Source organism: Helianthus annuus, chromosome 15 (genome assembly GCF_002127325.2).
Source record: "Helianthus annuus cultivar XRQ/B chromosome 15, HanXRQr2.0-SUNRISE, whole genome shotgun sequence".
Lineage (NCBI taxonomy): Eukaryota > Viridiplantae > Streptophyta > Magnoliopsida > Asterales > Asteraceae > Helianthus > Helianthus annuus.
The window spans coordinates 15,195,372-15,217,958 of NC_035447.2; the positions used below are offsets into that span (position 1 = coordinate 15,195,372).

General features: G+C 41.6%; 1 protein-coding gene and 1 long non-coding RNA gene across 2 annotated transcripts in view; both read left to right on the forward strand.

Annotated features, from left to right (window-relative positions):
• Positions 1–22,587, forward strand: part of LOC110910842 (protein DETOXIFICATION 40) — a 61,423-nt gene that overhangs the window by 30,936 nt on the left and 7,900 nt on the right. The gene's annotated exons all lie outside the window — the stretch shown is intronic.
• On the forward strand, positions 20,637–21,611 carry LOC110914832. The gene is made up of 3 exons (XR_002578631.2): positions 20,637–20,792; positions 20,910–21,061; positions 21,162–21,611. It is a non-coding gene; the product is annotated as an uncharacterized LOC110914832 (long non-coding RNA).

Here is a 22,587-nt window from a genome sequence, read left to right on the forward strand (position 1 = left end):
TCAAGAACACTAAGTTTGGCATCATTCCACCATGAATAACTTAGATCTAACCGATTTCCACATGAACAACCTAAAATCTACCAAAGATCTTAACATTTCACGGTGGAAAAGGATTGAAAGACGGGTTTCCATCTATCTTTCAACTCTTTTACACTCAAACCGGCGAAAACGAAGCTTGAACCGACCCATAAATCATTCTAAACAAACACATGGTTCAAGATTCGGACTTCACCACGAGATTTCCGATTACAAGTTAAACGTTAAACTTAGGTCCTTGAACGCTCCCTGGCCGAGCTTGGGTGATTCCAGCCGAGTCAGTAAGTAAAGTAAAGGCTGAGGTTTTTGGTGGTTCAACTTGTGGTCAAACTATCTTTAAATCACTCCAAGTAACGGGAATAACCAAGTGTTAACCGATAGGTTAACCAAGTCGAACAGCTGGCCGAACGACTAGACTATTCAATCGAACAGCTAGCCGAACGACTAAGCCAGCCGATCGACTAGGCTAATCGATCGACTAGCATCTGGACCCACAAACTCATGAGGTGTAGTATTGACAGGGTTCTGTTCGATCGATCGAGCCACTCGATTGTAAACATTACTCATCGAATCATGAGATACTACACTTCAACGCTAAACCTCTTCGAAACATTGGGATGTCACCCGATCGAGCATGCCACCCGATCGAGTGACAATTTGCCAAGTGTGCAATGCTAACCGATCGGTTGGACCAACCGATCGAACGGACTGTTCGATCGGCCAACTTGAAAGGTAATGCTGCAAAAACTTCAAAAATACAAACCATCATACACAAACACATCCTTCACATCAAAGGAAGAAACAATCCACTTGAAAGAACCAGCCGATCGAGCCAGCCGGCCGATCGAACGGGACGTTCGAACGGACTTTAACCCAATCGAACAGCCCACTCGATCGAACAGCCGTCCGATCGAGCGGTCTATCCGATCCAGTTTCCACTGTTCACTTTTTCCGCATTACTCATTGTATTGTTATCGAACTATTCAGGCTAACCTATTCTCAGTGCTCCTCTCAATCCACAACCAACCACTGTGAGTATACTCGATCCCTTTTTTGCTTTCAGCACTTTTGGGTGTTACATACGTAATCTATCAAATTCACAAACGACACAAACTATTTGAACGCTAACCTACTTGCATGTATTACTTGACTAAAAGATTGCTGTTTATTATGTTTACACGTGGAGTGCTATCTGCCTGCTTTAGCAACGTAGTACTATAGTTTGGACTCAGCACCCGTTCACACGGGGGTTGCTAAGGACAATTACTTGCATGGATTACAGTGGTAATCATGTATTGCGAACTGTCTCGGACAGTCAACTCGAAGTCGTTGGTATCGATGGTCCCATGTTGATAATTTACATGCATCATTTGCCCTTGTGTACGTGTTTGGTTATGCGTAAACTTTTCGAACTTTATATGCTATATCAAACTTGTGTACTCACCTTTACATTATATGTATTGACTTTTATTTTAACGTATGTGACAGGTGTTTAAGCTACTAGCGTGCTAGGGAAGCGAGGCAATAATAAGCTTCTAGGAGCCTGTGACCTTAGGACAGTGTCCACATACCTGCTCCAGGGCCATAATTCTCTGTAGATCTTGTACTGGCACCTGTAGTCAGTAAGATCTACTGTTAGCCGTCTAGAAGTCTTAAAACAATATTTAAATTCGGTTTGTAATAATTAAGAATCTGAGTTGTCGGAACAGTTCCCATATTGTTTAGTTGATTTCTATGATAACTTGTTATTATTTGGGACACGGTATGGGACGTGTTATATAACTGAATTGTATGATAGTTGTTGTGGAAACTTCTGAACAATCTGTTTCGCTCAGTGCCGCGCCCCGATGATTCCGCCATCGGTTGGGGTGTGACAGATTGGTATCAGAGCCATAACTATAGGGAATTAGGTTAGACACGATCTAGTCCGGATCGCTGTCTTAGAGACCTAGACTATAGCTAGGAACCAAGAGACCAAGTTTGTGTGCTTACTTTATGTTGTTCCCTTCTATTCTATCATTACATCCGAACTCCGAGCCAAATTTTGTAGTTTGGACGGGATTAGGAGTGAAACCCGCGAATTCCTGCCTAAATTACAAATTTTTGCCAATTACTTTGTGCAAATTTCTATCAACGAACGGGGGAGAATTATACCAAATCAGGGCTGAAACCCGTAATTTGATGAAAACTTTCCTCTAAATTTTCTTAAAACAAGGAAGAAATTTCTGAGCTAGGGGTGAAACCCTAACCTTGGCAAGTTATTCCGACTTTATTTTATCTCGCCAAGGCAATTGACGGACTCCAACGACCTGAACTCACAAGTATGGCCTAGAATGCGCATGCATAATGCCCAAGAATCGAGGCAGAAACATGTCCCCTAGAGCCGAAAGTGACGACAAGTCAACTGTGAATAGTTAAATTGCCATGGTTAGTCAAAGTCTAGTAGCCGCAGACAATCCATTTTCCGATTTTGAGTGTTGCTTCGTTGATTTTATATGATTTACCCGTTTACGTGTTTTAAAGATTCGTTGATTGCTCCATTTGTTATCAATCTGCGTGACTTTTGTTGCTATCCTATCTCGATTCAAACCCCTGTTGATGTGATCTAAACGAAACCAGTGTGCTATGCTACGCTATACGACTAAGTTAGACGATACAATGTGATGCTATCCGATATGCAAAACGAACGACACTCGACTTGTGGCTACAGGTTTCTGTTTTCTGACAGCCTCTGTGATAAAAGTGCGTACGTGTTTAGGAAATTAAGTGCTCTTTTTGCTTAATTGCTTATGTGCTCTAAATTGCTTCTGTGCTTATGTGCCTCTATGATTATGTGCTTATGTGTTTGTATGTGTTACGTGACGTGAGATGCGACGTGATTCTAAGCTTTAGTAAACTAAGACGTGCGAGATTCGAATTCGTTGTGTTGAGCCCTATGGCGATGTCTATTGCAGACCATGTCGTCATCATCAAGAACTCGCCAAAACCTTTCCCGTCAGGAAAAGAGAGACCGACGTCTCGCCAAGCTCATCTCAAGGTCTGTAGCGAAAGCTGTCAGTGAGGTGTACGAAAACACCAGCAAGTCGTCGGAAGAATCCCGAACCCTCACTGAATCCAGCAAAGCTCCGTTCAGTTTCAAGCAATTTAAGGCGTGTGGACCGAAGGAGTTCACCGGTGAAGAGGGCCCTACAGGCTTATTTCACTGGTTTGACTCTGTGGAAGTTACCCTTCGTCAAAGCGGATGCCCGGATCATCTTCGAACTCTCAATGCTACCGGTGTCTTCCAGTCGCGGGCATTGGACTGGTGGACAGCCGAAAGGAATAAGCGCGGGAACGACGCTGCCTACGAGCTGACGTGGGAGGAACTGAAGGCTATCATGCTGGACGAGTTCTGTCCTCCCCACGAACGCCAAAAGTTGGAGGATGAGTTCTGGACCATCAAGCAGAAGGAGGGTGACAACGCTGGTCTCACCGCCCGTTTCAAACAACTGAGCATTATCTGTCCAGACCAGGTCAAGACTCCCGAGATGACCATCAAGAAATACATCCGTGCTCTTCCGGATTGTGTTGCAGATTTCGTGTTCGCCGCCAAACCCGCATCAATCGAGGAAACCTACCTACTCGCTGCCGAGATTAACGACAAGCGAGTTAAGGCTGGTGTCTGGGATAAGCCATCCAAGTCGTTGCATCAAGTTACTGCCGCATCAACCGACAACCCTGCTGCTCAAGCCTCCAAGTCCTCGAGAAGAAGAAAGAAGAACAAGAGTTGCGCCACCGCAACCAATGCTGCTCCTCTTCAGTCAGTACCGCCACAACAGCAACAACCACAGCGCACTGCGCCAGTGATCAATGCGCCGCCGGCTAAGCGTGCGTACACCGGCCCCCACCCACTCTGTGCTACATGTTCTTATCATCACCCGGTGGGTGTGGCCTGCCGTTTCTGTGCCCACTGCAACGTTTACGGGCATTTCACTGCGAATTGCCGCTATGGTCCTCGTCAAACGCAAGCTCAAGCCGCTGTTAACCAAGCCCTGCTACCTGCTCCTCAAGCTCCTCAAGTTGCACAGGCCCCGGCAAACAATGTTCGGACCTGCTTTGCATGTGGTGACCCTAACCACTTCGCAAACCGGTGCCCGAACAGAGTGGTGAAACAAGAAGCCCAACAACCCCAGCAACAACAGCAGCAGCCTCAACAACAAGCCGCTCACGCCAGAACTTTCAACATCAACGCACGCCAGGCTCAAGCTGACAACAACGTGGTCAATGGTACGTTCCTCGTGAATGGTATATATGCATCATGTTTGTTTGATACTGGAGCCGATAACTGCTTTGTGTCATTTGAATTTGAGAAGCTTCTTAGACGTAAGCGCTCTTATCTTTCGTCACCCTTCGAAGTAGAAGTCGCTACCGGAAGAACCATTGCTGTCAATTCTGTGCTCCGTGATTGTACTCTCGAGCTCAACAATCATATATTTCCGATTAATCTCATTCCAATGCAGCTCGGAAGTTTCGATGTCATAGTAGGCATGGACTTTCTTCGTGAAAACCATGCTGAAGTTGTGTGTTCCGATAAGATGATTCGTTTTGTGCTAGCTAGTGGTGATATTCTATGTGTTTATGGTGAAACTACTGCAAAGGATCTCAAGCTCATGTCATGTCTTCAAGCTCGCAAATATCTCCGCAAGGAATATCGAGCCTTCTTGGCCAACATTGTTGTAGCAGAGACAGACAAGAAAAGGAGAGTTGAAGTCAAGGATGTTCCCGTTGTCCGAGAATTTCCTCAGGTGTTCCCTGATGATCTTCCTGGATTACCTCCAAGTCGTGATATCGACTTTCGAATCGACCTTATTCCAGGAGCCAACCCAGTGGCCAAAGCTCCGTATCGACTCGCTCCATCTGAGATGCGAGAACTCTCAAACCAACTCCAAGAGTTACTTGAAAAAGGCTTCATTCGCCCGAGCACTTCTCCATGGGGCGCACCAGTCCTTTTCGTCAAAAAGAAGGACGGGTCGTTCCGAATGTGCATCGATTACCGGGAATTGAACAAGCTGACCATCAAGAACCGATACCCCTTACCAAGAATCGATGATCTGTTTGACCAATTACAAGGTGCTCAGTGTTTCTCCAAGATTGATCTACGTTCAGGTTACCATCAGTTACGGATTCAAGAGGAAGACATACCCAAAACCGCTTTTCGAACCCGATACGGCCACTACGAATTTGTTGTCATGCCTTTTGGTTTGACCAACGCACCCGCGGTCTTTATGGATCTGATGAATCGCGTGTGTAAACCGTTCTTAGACCGTTTCGTCATTGTATTTATCGACGATGTCCTGATCTATTCCAGATCGAGGGCCGAACATGCGCAGCATTTGCGATTGGTTCTCGAGTTGCTTCAGGGAAACCAACTCTACGCCAAGTTCTCCAAGTGTGAGTTCTGGTTGGAGGAGGTTCAATTTCTGGGTCACATTGTGAATAGTCGGGGTATACACGTTGATCCTGCAAAGATTGAGGCAGTCAAGGGATGGGTTACGCCAAAGAATCCGTCAGAAGTTCGCTCTTTTCTCGGATTAGCCGGTTACTACCGGCGATTCATCGAAGGGTTCTCAAAGATTGCTGTACCGCTTACCTCCCTTACTCATAAAGACAAGCCTTTTGTGTGGGGAACCGCACAGGAGACTGCTTTCCAAACCCTCAAACACATGCTGTGCCATGCACCAGTTCTTACACTGCCGGACGGAAGCGATGACTTCGTTGTCTATTGTGATGCTTCAAACCTTGGACTTGGCTGTGTTCTCATGCAACGAGACAAGGTTATAGCTTACGCATCTCGACAGCTCAAAATCCACGAGAAGAACTATACAACCCATGACCTTGAGCTAGGCGCAGTTGTCTTTGCCTTAAAGATTTGGCGACACTACCTGTATGGTACAAGGTGTACGATCTTCACCGATCACAAGAGCCTACAACATATCTTTAACCAGAGAGAACTCAATATGCGTCAACGCCGATGGGTAGAACTTCTCAACGATTACGACTGTGAGATCCGTTATCACCCAGGCAAGGCGAATGTAGTTGCAGACGCCCTCAGCAGAAAGAATTACGTGATAAGTGTTCGAAACATCCAGGCTCAGTATAACCTCGAAGCTCTCATCCGCGAAGCACAACACGCTTGCTTTAACGAGCGTACGTTGAAGAAAGAACGAATCTATCACGATGGAACTCAGCTCGTGAGCAAAGCCAACGGGATATTCTATTATCTGGACCGAATCTGGGTTCCGAGGAGGACAGATTTGCGAAAGATCATCATGAACGAAGCCCACAAATCCCGATATTCCATTCATCCCGGTGCGGACAAAATGTACCAGGACCTTCGCTACAAGTACTGGTGGCCTGGGATGAAAAGGGATATTGCTCTATATGTTGGTAGCTGTTTAACTTGTGCAAGAGTCAAGGCTGAACACCAAAGACCTTCAGGCTTACTCGAACAACCGCCGATACCCGTATGGAAGTGGGAAAGCATAGCTATGGATTTCATAACTAAGCTTCCGACCACGCCATCAGGTCACGACAGTATTTGGGTTATAGTCGACCGTCTAACCAAATCAGCCCACTTTTTGCCAATACGAGAAGACTATAAGGTGGCCAAGTTAGCCCAAATCTACACCGACGAGATCATTAAGAATCATGGTACGCCTCGAGACATCATTTCTGATCGCGATGCTCGGTTTACATCGAGATTGTGGGAAACTTTTCAAGCAGCTCTTGGTACGACGCTGAATTTGAGTACCGCATTCCACCCGCAAACCGACGGGCAGACTGAAAGAACGATTCGTACTATTGAAGACATGCTCCGTGCGTGTGTTATCGATTTTGGTGGTAGTTGGAGCAAACACCTACCGTTGGTCGAATTTTCGTATAATAATAGCTATCACTCCAGCATCGAAATGGCACCTTTCGAAGCCTTGTATGGTAGGAGATGTCGCTCGCCTATTGTATGGCACGAGGTCGGTCATTCACAATTGACTGGGCCCGAGATTCTGCAAGAAACGACTGACAAGATCCACCAGATAAGGGAAAACTTGGTGAAGGCCCGGGACAGACAAAAGATGTACGCCGATAAACGACGCAAGCCCCGCGAATTTGCAGTTGGCGACTACGTACTCCTAAAGGTATCACCTTGGAAGGGAGTAGTCCGATTCGGCAAAAGAGGGAAACTTGCGCCTCGATTTGTTGGACCTTTTAAGATTCTGGAAAGGATCGGTAAAGTTGCCTACAAACTCGAATTACCGGAGGAACTCAGCAATGTCCACCCGACTTTCCATATTTCAAACCTTCGAAAATGCGTAGCCGACCACGACGCAATAATACCACTCGACGATCTTCAGGTCAATGAGACGCTACACTTCGTGGAAAAGCCTGTCGAAATCATGGACCGACAGACCAAGCAACTCAGACGCTCTCGCATTCCTATTGTAAAAGTACGATGGGAAGGCAAACGAGGCGCGGAGTTCACTTGGGAACTCGAAAGTGACATGAAGGCCAAGTACCCGCAGTTGTTCAGATAGATCTGAAGCGTCAAATTGGTAAAATCACACGGCGATGTACGGTTCTCGGCCTAATTTCGGGACGAAATTCCCTAAAGGAGGGGAGACTGTAACACCCCGTGTTCTCCCAAAAGTCAAAGTCAAAGTCAAGGGTTGACTGTTATTGGAATTAAAGATCAATAAAGATTAATTTCATTTTAGTTTCATTTTGATTTTCATATTATTTGGAGTAAGTGTTGTATAATCAAACTAATCGGCCGATAATCGAACTGTGAATCAACGACCGACTGTGAATGATAGGAAGTAACAATGCAATAAAGCTAGTCAATCAATAATCAAGCTAATCAAATCAATCATCGAACTCAAGTGTGGATAATTTTAATGCTTTTATACGTGTGTGTGTGCCTTACGTGTTACTTGTGCATGCTTACTTTATGTTAAAGTGTGTGGTGAATCAATCAAAATCAATCAAGAATCGAAGGATAATCAAACTCAATCGAAACCGACTTTGAAAATAGGTTGTAAGGATGCTTGTATGTTAGAAATAGTAGTTGGGACTGAAAGTAATTTGAATAGAAACTCCATCCTACTCTACTCCTCAATCTATCGAAATCGAAATATCAAAAATCGTCGCGAAACACTCAAAACCAGGCAAGCCGATCGAACAGGGCAACCTGATCGAACAGGCTAGCCGATCGAACAGGCTGTTCGATCGGGCAGCCGCTCGATCAGGGATGCTGTTCGATCAGCTAACCCCTTTCCACTTTTGGAGGCCTATAAATAGGGCTGCCCTTGTCAAGCTTTCCACTTTTGGAAAAGCTCTGACCGACCAGCCTTCTATTCTCACCATTTCTCAGATTTCTCTCAAACCTGTAAGTATTTTACTCCAATCTTTGTACGTTTTTGATCCTTAATCGATTCTCCATCTTTCTATCTTTCAAAATCTGAATTCCAACCGTGAAATCACCAAGATCTAGGTGTTCTTGGGTGATGTCATCATGGTGTTCTTCAAGAACACTAAGTTTGGCATCATTCCACCATGAATAACTTAGATCTAACCGATTTCCACATGAACAACCTAAAATCTACCAAAGATCTTAACATTTCACGGTGGAAAAGGATTGAAAGACGGGTTTCCATCTATCTTTCAACTCTTTTACACTCAAACCGGCGAAAACGAAGCTTGAACCGACCCATAAATCATTCTAAACAAACACATGGTTCAAGATTCGGACTTCACCACGAGATTTCCGATTACAAGTTAAACGTTAAACTTAGGTCCTTGAACGCTCCCTGGCCGAGCTTGGGTGATTCCAGCCGAGTCAGTAAGTAAAGTAAAGGCTGAGGTTTTTGGTGGTTCAACTTGTGGTCAAACTATCTTTAAATCACTCCAAGTAACGGGAATAACCAAGTGTTAACCGATAGGTTAACCAAGTCGAACAGCTGGCCGAACGACTAGACTATTCAATCGAACAGCTAGCCGAACGACTAAGCCAGCCGATCGACTAGGCTAATCGATCGACTAGCATCTGGACCCACAAACTCATGAGGTGTAGTATTGACAGGGTTCTGTTCGATCGATCGAGCCACTCGATTGTAAACATTACTCATCGAATCATGAGATACTACACTTCAACGCTAAACCTCTTCGAAACATTGGGATGTCACCCGATCGAGCATGCCACCCGATCGAGTGACAATTTGCCAAGTGTGCAATGCTAACCGATCGGTTGGACCAACCGATCGAACGGACTGTTCGATCGGCCAACTTGAAAGGTAATGCTGCAAAAACTTCAAAAATACAAACCATCATACACAAACACATCCTTCACATCAAAGGAAGAAACAATCCACTTGAAAGAACCAGCCGATCGAGCCAGCCGGCCGATCGAACGGGACGTTCGAACGGACTTTAACCCAATCGAACAGCCCACTCGATCGAACAGCCGTCCGATCGAGCGGTCTATCCGATCCAGTTTCCACTGTTCACTTTTTCCGCATTACTCATTGTATTGTTATCGAACTATTCAGGCTAACCTATTCTCAGTGCTCCTCTCAATCCACAACCAACCACTGTGAGTATACTCGATCCCTTTTTTGCTTTCAGCACTTTTGGGTGTTACATACGTAATCTATCAAATTCACAAACGACACAAACTATTTGAACGCTAACCTACTTGCATGTATTACTTGACTAAAAGATTGCTGTTTATTATGTTTACACGTGGAGTGCTATCTGCCTGCTTTAGCAACGTAGTACTATAGTTTGGACTCAGCACCCGTTCACACGGGGGTTGCTAAGGACAATTACTTGCATGGATTACAGTGGTAATCATGTATTGCGAACTGTCTCGGACAGTCAACTCGAAGTCGTTGGTATCGATGGTCCCATGTTGATAATTTACATGCATCATTTGCCCTTGTGTACGTGTTTGGTTATGCGTAAACTTTTCGAACTTTATATGCTATATCAAACTTGTGTACTCACCTTTACATTATATGTATTGACTTTTATTTTAACGTATGTGACAGGTGTTTAAGCTACTAGCGTGCTAGGGAAGCGAGGCAATAATAAGCTTCTAGGAGCCTGTGACCTTAGGACAGTGTCCACATACCTGCTCCAGGGCCATAATTCTCTGTAGATCTTGTACTGGCACCTGTAGTCAGTAAGATCTACTGTTAGCCGTCTAGAAGTCTTAAAACAATATTTAAATTCGGTTTGTAATAATTAAGAATCTGAGTTGTCGGAACAGTTCCCATATTGTTTAGTTGATTTCTATGATAACTTGTTATTATTTGGGACACGGTATGGGACGTGTTATATAACTGAATTGTATGATAGTTGTTGTGGAAACTTCTGAACAATCTGTTTCGCTCAGTGCCGCGCCCCGATGATTCCGCCATCGGTTGGGGTGTGACAATAAAGGCTAGTGTAAAGGCCTCTCGGCCAACGACCTTCAGGTCCGTGACTGACCTCTCTTTGTCCCTCACGATGGACGCGGTCCGACTGAGATCGCAGAGGAACAAAGAGGCCGAAAAGAGGAAGCGCGAGGATGATACCTCACGAAGGTCAGGAAAGAAACACCGTGGAAACGGTGATGGCAAGAAAGGGACCGAGACGAGAAGGGATGAGCAACGATCGGGGGAGAAGCCCAAATGTAAGAACTGCCAGAAATTCCACTTTGGGAAGTGCAGGTTTGGACCAAACTCACAATCCCAGTCAAAGACGCACACTTGTGGACTGTGCAAGTCTAAAGACCACAAGACTGTGGATTGTAAGAAGATCAAGGACGCGACCTGCTACAACTGTAGTGAAAAGGGGCACATCAGGAGCAACTGCCCCAAACTCGCCAAGAAGACTGACGAACCCAAAAAGAATAACGCTAGAGTCTTCAAAATGGATGTGAAGGAAGCCCTGCAAGACGACAACGTAATAACAGGTACTTTTCTCGTGAATAATATTTTTGCAAGAGTACTGTTCGATTCAGGAGCTGATAAATCCTTCGTAGACCAAAAATTTTGCAAGTTGCTGAACATACCTATTAAAACCCTAAATGTAAAGTACGAAGTAGAGCTAGCAGACGGCACTGTAGAAACCGTCTCCACTATATTATAGGGATGTATGATATCCATTAAGAACCATTCTTTTCCTCTATCTCTACTTCCCTTTAATCTAGCTGGTTTTGACATTGTTCTGGGCATGGACTGGTTAGCGCACAACCAGGCCCAGATAGTCTGCAATAGAAAACAAATTGTGCTAAAGGCCCCGACTGGTGAATCGCTCACCATTCGAGGGGATACGCAGTATGGACTGCCTGAGAACGTATCTATGCTTAAAGCTTCAAGGTGCTTAAAAAGGGGCTGTGTCATCTACATGGCACAAGTAATTATTGAAGAACCCAAAGCAAGGATAGAAGACATTCCTGTCATTTCGGAGTATCCAGAAGTATTCCCTGAAGACCTACCTGGGTTGCCACCAGATAGGCAGGTGGAATTCAGGATAGATATCATTCCTGGAGCAGCTCCCATTGCTAGAGCACCATACAGGCTGGCACCGACTGAAATGAAGGAATTGAGAACCCAACTGGATGAACTGTTAGCAAAAGGATTCATCAAGCCTAGTTCGTCTCCCTGGGGAGCACCTGTCCTGTTTGTAAAGAAAAAGGACGGATCGATGCGTCTGTGCATCGATTATCGTGAACTCAATAAAGTCACGATAAAGAATAGGTACCCATTGCCAAGGATCGACGACTTGTTTGATCAATTGCAAGGGGCTAGCTATTTCTCAAAGATCGACTTGAGGTCGGGCTACCATCAGTTGAAGGTCAGAGATGAAGACGTACACAAAACCGCATTTAGGACTCGTTACGGTCATTACGAGTTCCTAGAGATGCCTTTTGGGCTCACAAATGCACCGGCTGCGTTCATGGATCTCATGAATCGCGTCTGTAAGCCGTACTTGGACAAATTTGTCATCGTTTTCATCGACGACATCCTTATCTATTCAAGGAATAAAGCCGACCATGAGAAACACCTACGATGTATTCTCGAATTACTACATCGCGAGAAACTCTATGCCAAATTCTCTAAATGTGAATTCTGGCTACGAGAAGTCCAATTTCTTGGACATGTCGTAAGTGAAAGTGGTATCCAGGTGGATCCCGCTAAGGTAGAGGCGGTCATGAATTGGCAAGAGCCAAAGACGCCCACAGAGATCCGTAGTTTCCTGGGATTGGCAGGATACTACCGGAGATTCATTGAGAATTTCTCAAGAATTGCTGCGCCCTTAACTTCTCTAACCAAGAAGAAGGAAAAGTTTATTTGGGGCCCTAAGCAGCAAGAATCCTTTGATATTTTGAAACAAAGGCTGAGCAACGCTCCTGTGTTGACGCTACCGGAAGGTACTGAAGAGTTCGTAGTCTACTGCGACGCGTCACACACTGGCATGGGGTGTGTGCTCATGCAGAAAGGCAAGGTGATTGCCTATGCTTTAAGACAGTTGAAGGTGCACGAAAAGAATTACACCACCCATGACTTGGAGCTGGGTGCCGTTGTATTCGCACTAAAACTGTGGAGGCATTATTTATATGGAATCAAGTTTGTGATCTATTCAGATCACAAAAGCCTTCAACATTTGTTCAATCAGAAGGAGCTAAACATGAGGCAACGCCGTTGGATGGAGACCTTGAATGATTATGATTGTGAGATCAGGTACCATCCCGGCAAAGCGAATGTAGTCGCTGATGCTTTGAGCCGGAAAGAAAGGATGAAACCCATCCGAATCAATGCAAGGAGGATGGAAGTAAAGAACAACTTGATTGAAAGGATATTAGCTGCACAGCGAGAGGCTGTGTTGGAAGCTAATTATCCTAAGGAAAATTAGGAGTAACTGAGGAGCAGTTAACTCTTCACAAGGATGGACTTTTAAGATTGAATGGGCGGATATGGGTGCCTATTTATGGAGGACTACGAGATGTTATCCTCCAGGAAGCCCATAGTTCCAAATATTTTGTCCATCCTGGAGCAGACAAAATGTATCAGGATTTAAAGGCAAATTATTGGTGGATAGGCTTGAAAAAGTCTGTGGCCGCTTATGTAGCCAAATGCTTGACTTGTGCGCAAGTCAAAGCTGAGCATCAAAAGCCATCTGGCTTGCTACAACAGCCTGAACTTCCTGAATGGAAATGGGAGTGTGTAACTATGGATTTTATCACCAAGTTACCAAAAACGAGCAAGGGAAACGACACAATATGGGTTATAGTCGATCGACTGACTAAGTCAGCTCATTTCTTACCCATCAAGGAGACTTATAGCTCCGATACATTGGCCCAGTTATATGTAGATAAGATTGTAGCTCTGCATGGCATACCTGTGTCTATTATCTCTGATCGGGATACTAGGTACACGTCACATTTCTGGAAAAGTTTCCAGCAATCTTTGGGCACGCGTTTGAACTTCAGTACGGCTTACCATCCACAGACGGACGGTCAGAGTGAGCGTACCATTCAAACGTTAGAAGACATGCTACGAGCATGTGCTATCGATTTAGGTGGTAGTTGGGATAAGAACTTACCCCTAATCGAATTCTCCTACAACAATAGCTACCATACCAGCATAAAGGCTGCGCCTTTCGAGGCATTATACGGTAGGAAGTGTAGATCGCCGGTTTGTTGGGCGGAAGTAGGAGAGGTCCAATTATCGGGACCAGAGATAGTTTTCGAAACAACGGACAAGATTGTCCAGATTCGGGAACGTCTCAAGGCTGCCCGTGATAGGCAGAAAAGTTACGCTGATCCGAAGCGTAAGGATTTTCACTTTGAGGTAGGTGAAAAGGTATTACTAAAAGTATCACCCTGGAAGGGGGTGATGCGATTCGGTAAGAAGGGTAAACTGAGCCCGCGATACATAGGACCTTTCGAGGTTATCGAACGGGTCGGGTCAGTTGCCTATAAATTAAACTTACCGGAAGAGCTCAATGGAATTCATAATGTGTTCCACATCTGCAACCTAAAGAAGTGCTTCGCCGATGAATCATTGGTGATCCCACACACGGATGTGCATATAGATGAGAGCTTGAAGTTTGTGGAGAAGCCTTTGTCGATCGAAGACCGACAGGTGAAAAAGCTCCGAAGAAAACATGTGCCGATAGTTAAAGTTAAATGGGATGCCCGTAGAGGTCCCGAATTCACGTGGGAAGTTGAATCCACGATGAAAGAGAAATATCCCTATTTGTTTGAGTAAATCTCGGGTTGGGATTTATTTTAAGGAGGTGAGGATGTAACACCTCGAAATTTTGTGTCCAATAATGTATTGACACGTGTCTTAAGTTACATGTGGCGTATTATATTTAATAAAGGACTAATGTTGACAAACCTTGAAAGTATATAAATTCGAGGGTTATAAATGTCAAACAAGGGTAAGTATACTGTATAGTAACCCTAAATGGTGCTCGTACCTTCAAACGAATAAATCATGGATCGTACGGAAGCGAAACGCGGAAGAAAGTGGGAGATTACAAGCTGCGGGGGTTAACTGTGTCAACATGTTTAAATTATACCTCTGAGTGACCCTTTGACGTACCCGAGACTTTGTAACAGTAAAATACGCTCACTAGAATATACTGTATAAATTCCGCGAAGTTTCGTTTTAAAACGAGAAAGTTATGATCAAAAATTCGTACGAGAAGGGTTAAAAGCATCAACACTGAAAGTTAAGGCTCTCCAAATAATTAATAAACTAACCGGGGACTTAACAATGCGGGTAAATAACACGAGGCCCTTAGTTGTAAATAATCAAGGGCCAAACCGCAAAGTTACCCCTTCAAACCCGAAAGGTCGGGTTAATAATTACGAAAGATTTCGTTATTAATTACCAGGATTTCGTAATCATTACAAAAGATTTAAAATCTATGAAAAACAACCCTCTCGCGGGCCGCATTACATTTTTGGTTAAGTTGAGGCGGGCCGCGAGCCTCCTAAATTGTACGCGTCTGATATTGAACTCAGGCGGCCCGCGTACAAAGAGCATGGTTCGTCCATGCGGGCCGCGTGGGACGCCCAGATGCAGAAACTTTGGACTTGCATGACTTTTGAGCTTGTGAAGGATCAACTAGGGGTGTTCAAGAAAATCCGGATCCGAAACCGAATCCAAAATATCCGAAAATCCGTATCCGAAATATCCGAAATTTCGGATATCCGAAAATTCGGATATCTGAAAACCGGATAATCCGAATTTTCGGATCCGGATTCGGATATTAATTTCAAAATTTTCGGATAATCCGATTATCCGATATCCGAAAACTAATTATTTTTTATAAATATATATACTATATGAACATTATATTTAGTTTGAAGTAAAGTAAAAATTAGTAAAGTATTGTATTCGTGTGAATTAATCATTGTTTTTAGTTTTAAATGTTGGAAATTTGGAATATCGGATATAAGTTTAGTTTTAATCTATACACAAAATAAAAATTTTTGAATTTTTTTCATAAATTCGGATATCCGTTTGGATATCCGAATCCGTATCCGAAATTTCGGATATCCGATTATATCCGAATCCGTATCCGAAATTTCGGATATCCGAAAATCGGATATCCGGAATTTCGGATACGGATTCGGATATTAATATTCGCTATCCGAAATTTTCGGATATCCGGTTTTCGGATATCCGAAAACCGGATAATCCGATCTTGAACACCCCTAGGCACCCCCTACTCGACCCATAACACTCTAGGCCACCTGCCCATCATCCATACTCAGTTGTAGTATGTGTTGTAATGATCTAAGGGCATGTTGAACACTATAAATAGGCTTACATAGTTCACAACTCAATCCCAACTCAAAACACCTTCTCTGATCATTTCTGAAGCTCCCAAGTCTTCTTCTAGCATTTCAAATCGTGCTCCAGCTTCTGTAAGTTGTTTAGAGCATTTATGGTCTTGTTTGCTTAGTAATATAGCTAGAAATCAAACCGTCGTAACTACGGTTTGACTTCAAGATAAATCCTTAATGGCTCAGTCATATGTCGAATCAAAGGTAGTTATTTGTTGGTGTTTATGTGGGTAATAAACCTCTGAAAGGGTTCCCCATGATCACCACTCTAACTATGTCAAATGTCGAGTCAAACGTGCACCCAAAAAGTCAACAGAAAGTCGTTTTGCAACTTTGTGCATAATCTGTAATATAAACGATATGCAACCTGTTTAGACACTCATAAAACATGATAATAAATATATAAACTTGTTTACGCTCGTTTAATTCGGCCATTTGCTATATAAACCCGGTTCAGAACCGAATGTCACAAAAGTTTGACTTTTGCTTTGACTTCAGTTCTGACCCGTTTTAGTACAATGTAGATATGCCTTAGGACTCTCTTAGGACCAGGTCACGTGATGGTATCACCCTCTGTGACCGGTTCATTGTTTATTCGAGTCCTTTACGCATTTCCGTTAATTACTTAAAAGTTGACCGTAACGCCTTTTTTAAAATAAACGAGTATTTCGGACACGTGAAGGGACCATAACCTTGTTTACTAAATTCTAAGCATGTCCCTAAAGTTTCACGCCAATCCGAGGTCTAGAATGGGAATTATGCTAAATAGCGCATTTATAAGAAACTTTTGTAATAAACGACGCAATTAGCATAACGCCTACCTAAACCAAGATTCCGTCACCAAAACTTTTACCCACTGTATTAAAATAATATTTTGGGATTTTTAAAGATTTTTAATTAATTTTAACCTGCTCATAACCTGCGGTTATGGCTACGGTTCGGTAAATACCGAATATGCCCTTTTCGGCCAAAACTTGAGTTCTACAAGGTCTTTTGACCCGATTCCAGTTGCTACTGATTTTAAATAATAAATAAAATATTTTAAACTTATTAAACTGATCGGGAAACTCAGGTTTCCTATAGAACTCAGAAATCCCTTTTGAAAGTCTTTAAAATGACCGGAAAACCCCTTCGGGGCATGTAATGAACTAAAACTCGTTACGGGCATTATGGAAGGTATCATACTGATACCACAACCTCTTTAAAGTATATTGACTTAGGAAAACAGTGTAGGACTCCTACGGTTACCCGTTGCGCCTATTGCACGCACGGTTCGGCTTTTGTAACTAGTTTACATAAATTAGCCGATACGGGTCAAACCATATCATTTTGACCCCAAAATCCAGAGTGTGAATATTAAACCCATATAAAACAAGCCTCCGAACTTGTTGGGTCAGAATCACATTCCATTCTCGGTTTTCGCCTTTCACGCGATTAAACCGTATCTATCCCTCGAAACTAACCGGTCTAGGCTACGGCTAATATAAAGACCCGTTAGGATTCTAATAGGTTATTTTAAAACCTTTGTTCCAGAATAAGGAGCCCCAGTAAAAGATATCAGTGACTTAGTTGATTAAGGAATATACATTGCAAAGGTAAATACTTTTAACTTATTTTCCCTTATACGGGCTTGGGTTACGGTATATAAATACCGCTTGATTGAGCATCAAATAATTCCATCGTTTAGGTGGTTAATTGAATAGTTTGATCGGCTCATTTAAACAGTCTTGTTACTTAAAAGCCTTTGGGGGGTTAATGACCATGTCCCGGATATCCTTGGCATCATTCGAAGAAATGGCCACGACCTTGACTCTCGGGTGTAGGCGTACACCCGGTATGATGTCTATACTATTAAAAGACGTAGCCGATGGTTTACCCGCCTCGGTTTTACGCAAATGTGGTGTGTCTATTGATCTTTAACCCGGCACGATCCGGGCTACTGAACGCAAAGAAGGAACATGTAATTCGTTCACAAGATTATAATATTAAATAATTTTCTCAAGTTAAACAAACATGTTTATGCCTGGTGCATCTAAACCAATTTTCAATCATTTACAAAATGAGTCAGTTGATCGTATTTACCAGTGTAAACTGACGTCTTTTCCCAAAAAGATTAAGTGCAGGTACTACACGTAATTGGCTGGCATTAGCTCCATAGCATCATTAAGAAGTCTCGCAAGCTTGATGTCTTATCTGTTGAACGACATTTTATTTTATTTTGATCCATCCTGTGGATACTATTCAACTACTTGTGATACATTTGATATTACAGTAAATGGTTGAATTATATTTATCTTTATTGCTTCCGCTGTGCATTCATATATTGTGGTTTGACTATATTGTTGCCAACTACGTCAAAGTAATCCCCCACCGGGCCCACCGGTGATACACGTGGAAATCGGGGTGTGACAATATATATATATATATATATATATATATATATATATATATATATATATATATATATATATATATATATATATATATATATATATATATATATGGAACCCATTAAGTGTAACCAACTATCAAATCAATCTCAACCATTAGATTTTGCTGAGATTAAATCTCAGCCACTTAAACTCTCAAAAATAACTGCTATGGTGGAAGTTCAGAGCAGTTCAGGGCAGTTTTCTACGCTCCACCTTTTCCTAGCCATGTTCTTCACAACCACAAACCACGTTTCAAGGAGGGGAAGTTAAAGTGCGGTTTTCTTTTTCCTTCAATTTCTCCTGGGTCGTCAATTATCAATGGTCCTCGCCATTCTTTATCACCTTCCCTTCATCCCTTTTTCGCCTTAGAGAAGAAACTAGGTCATTACGGAAGACGACGTGACCACTGCATCTGCACCCCTTTCTGGCAAATCTTGGTGGTTTTCTGCATGAATCCAACCCTTTAATTTAGCCCTTCTCCCGATTCTTTTACAGTGATTATGAAATAAAACTGTTGCCGGAGTCAATTTTGTAAATTTTCTCATCTATGATTCTTTTCTATGTTTGCAGTTTTGGTGCTTTTCGATTTTCTTTATGCAACGAGAGGTAAATTAAAAGGTGTAAATGGAGAAATCAGAGACCGTGGCTGCAATAACAAGAAGGAAGCATATAATTTCGGCTTTAATTGAGGAGGCTTGAACAACAAACTCATCATTTAGAGGTTTGATTGGATATCTTTTTTTTGGGATTAATTGCTCGTATATTTAGTTTCGTTCATGGTAGATGGCTACTAGAACAGTAATATAGACATGAATACAATTATGGTTTCTAATGAGGTTTAGTTACTAATTTTGTCTTTCATGATGGGGGCTTTGAATGTCTCTGGGACCTTAAGCTTAATGTCTCCATGATAATGTGGCTCTTGAAAATATGCGGTTACTTATTGTCTTTGATGATGTGGATGGTTGTTTTGGTTGATTAAGTAATTGGGTTAGGGCTGTAGAGTACATTTCATTGGTGTTCTGTGCTAATTTTGTTGTTGAATGAAGAAAAATCGTAAGCGGTTAGGCATGAAAAGAACAATTGCTTACCAAATTGGGAGTTTTGTAAGCATTAAGGATTTATACAAACACCTTTTTAATCTTTAATTTTTGTAAGTATTAAGGATCAATACGAACATCCTTCTAATTCATCTTTGATGGTGAATCTGATTTCATCTAATTGTTAAAGATTTGAAGTTTCACTATTCCTTGCAGCCTAAGCATTTGATGAAATGCAAAAGTTCTATAATTCTCTTGTGAGTTTTCCTCCTTGAAGCAACGACCGTGCTTAGATATGGTGAAGAAGATGTGCATGCAGCAGCAGTCGTTAATTCGCACCCTAGGTACTGACTAGCGAGTCATCAAGGTAAGAAATAACCTCATTTCAGCTACTAAACATCAGTTTAAAAACATTCCAAGTTTACTAATAGAAAGTTGTTAAAAACTTGTGTTTCTATGATTTTTGAAGGTTTAAGTTGCGTGTAACAAAATCCATTTATGAAATAAACGACTAATACAACGGTTAAGGACCGCACGTGCAACACAGATCTGGTATAGGGAGTATTTTGTGGTGATTCACCATGGAAAAGGTTAAAGTTATTCATGCCAAGTCTTATTCAAGATTTCAAGTGTTTAGATGTTCAAAAGCATTGATATATGAGTTCTGACCGTAGGATTTCTCTTTGTTCTTTTTGCTTTTATTTTCTAATGCCATCGAATCTCAGTTTCCATATACTCATGGAATCTCTTCACTGGGAAGTGTGAAAAGGATGCTTGGAGATCTCTTCAAGATGGGCTATGGATTTAGAGCATGGAATCTCTTCACTGGGAAGTTTGAAAAGGATGCTTGGAGATCTCTTCAAGTCGGGCTATGGATATAGAGCATGTCAAAAAGTACAAAAAGATAAGCAGGAAATGAAAGGTCGGTGCTAAACGCTTAATTATCATATCCTAAGATTTGTTCTTATATAACCTTATATATCATTTTCAGGGATGTAACAGTTGAGCCATTTATAAGCTACTAAATATTGATTTGTTAAAAACTCGAATCGAGTCGAGATTAAAAGAGCTCGAGCAAGAACTTTTTTTTATATTAAATGAGGTGAGCTCAGGCTCGGTTTGGTTCATTTATCATTTCTTATTTATGATTTTTTATTATTATTTATCAATAGTTAATCAGGTAAATTAAGATGTTTAATCAACATGCTACCAAACAATTGCCAACATCAGGGTTGTGCCGAGTGTAAGCTAAAAGCAACCGCCTTAAGGAGTTCCTACCTTCTTCATTTATTGTAGGATGACCAAGAAATGTCCGTGGTAAATCCTGCCTTAGTAAAAGAGATTAGTTCACTAACAAGAAATGGGACCACAATATATATAGAGTTACAAAGGGTGGAACAAAAGGTAAATGTGTGATTTTGTCTTCTATTCAGAGAATATTATGGAAATTTGTCTTTGCTTCGGGCTAGCTATACTACTCTGGTTCTCAATTCTCATATTCATTATGTATTTTGTTTTCAGATACATAAAGATGAAATTTTTGGTTATGATATAGTGAGCTCTTTGGAGGGAAAATATGTGGTGTTGCTGCTATAAATGCACTTTGAGTTTGGGATTGATGTTGGGCATGTTGATGTCAAACTACAACTAGGGTTTCCTGGCCGTATAGCTAGGTATGCAACTTGATTCTGTTTATTTTTTATATTGTTCCTTTTTAATCATTCCATTCTTTTATTTGTTCTCGCCAATACCATTTTTTTTTCAATTTATTAGCTTATGGAAGCAAGCTGGCTGGGAGGACTCGAATAAGGCAACAACGATCACATGCTATATATGTTCCATTTGAAGGAACTTTATATCATTGTTTTATGAAATAACATCATAAATTCTTTGAACAAAGCAAGCAGTTCCCACTGACTAAACCAAAAGGAAGAGCAGCTACCTACACCTGGACAACTTTAACAAAAACACATTGCCCAAGTGAATGTTGCCACGTGGATGCGAACAACACATTGCCCAAGTGAATGTTGCCACGTGAATGCTAACAACCCGCAGGTGCTTGAACAACACTTGATCTGTGCATCTCTTGAATACGCACCAAGTGTGGTTCATGATAAAAAAATACTTTGGTCCTACACTAGAAATTTCTATACTGCAACTCAAAAGTAAGGAATGCGTTGATACATATCCATCTAGGGGTCTCACTGCTGAATGTGATCTACATAGGGCATGCATCATATACAATATTGGAATTTAATTTTGTTGATTAAATATTTAAATTACTTTCTTGCTATAACTTATAGTTTTTTTTATTATTTTACCTACTAGAAAATGTCTTCTAATATTGGTTAGCATTCGTGCGATAGAGTCTCGATAGAGTCTCAATAATATATGGTACAACTTAGTGTTGAAACTCACCTTTCATTGTTAACTTAGACAGCTTACATTTATTTGACAAATTTTTTTATTTTTTTTTATAATTCAGAGAAAGAATTTGTCTTTTTTGTATTATTATTACTATATATTACTATATATTAATATTAGAAATGAAATGAATAGTAATTATATTCTATTATAATAAGAGTGAATTGCAAGTTTTGTTCTTTATCTTTAGACCATTTTGCAAGTTTTGTCCTTTATGTTTAAATTTGACGAGTCTTGTCCTTTATGTTTAAAAATCAAGCACGTTTTACCCTTTGGGCCTTAAAAATCAAGCACGTTTTGTCCTTTATGTTTAAAAATCAAGCACGTTTTGTCCTTTATGTTTAAAAAATCAAGCATGTTTTGTCCTTAAAAATCAAGCACGTTTTGCCCCAAACGGTAAAACGTGCTTGATTTTCAAACATAAAGGACAAAACTCGTCAAATTTAAACATAAAGGACAAAACTTGCAAAATGGCCTAAAGATAAAGGACAAAACTTGCAATTCACTCTTATAATAATATACTATTACTATTATTACTATATATTAATATTAGAAATGAAATGAATAGTAATTATATTCTGGATTAGGATCAAATACAAAGGATCCTAATTGTAAGAAGTGTAAGAAGGATTTATAGAGTGACAAGTGTCCAATAACCTAAAAAAACCCACTACACAAAAAAACCCCACTAAAAAAAAAAAAAAAAAACCTTAAACATCAACCACCACCAAAAAACCTAACCCCCCCCCCCCACACACACACATCACCCACCCTA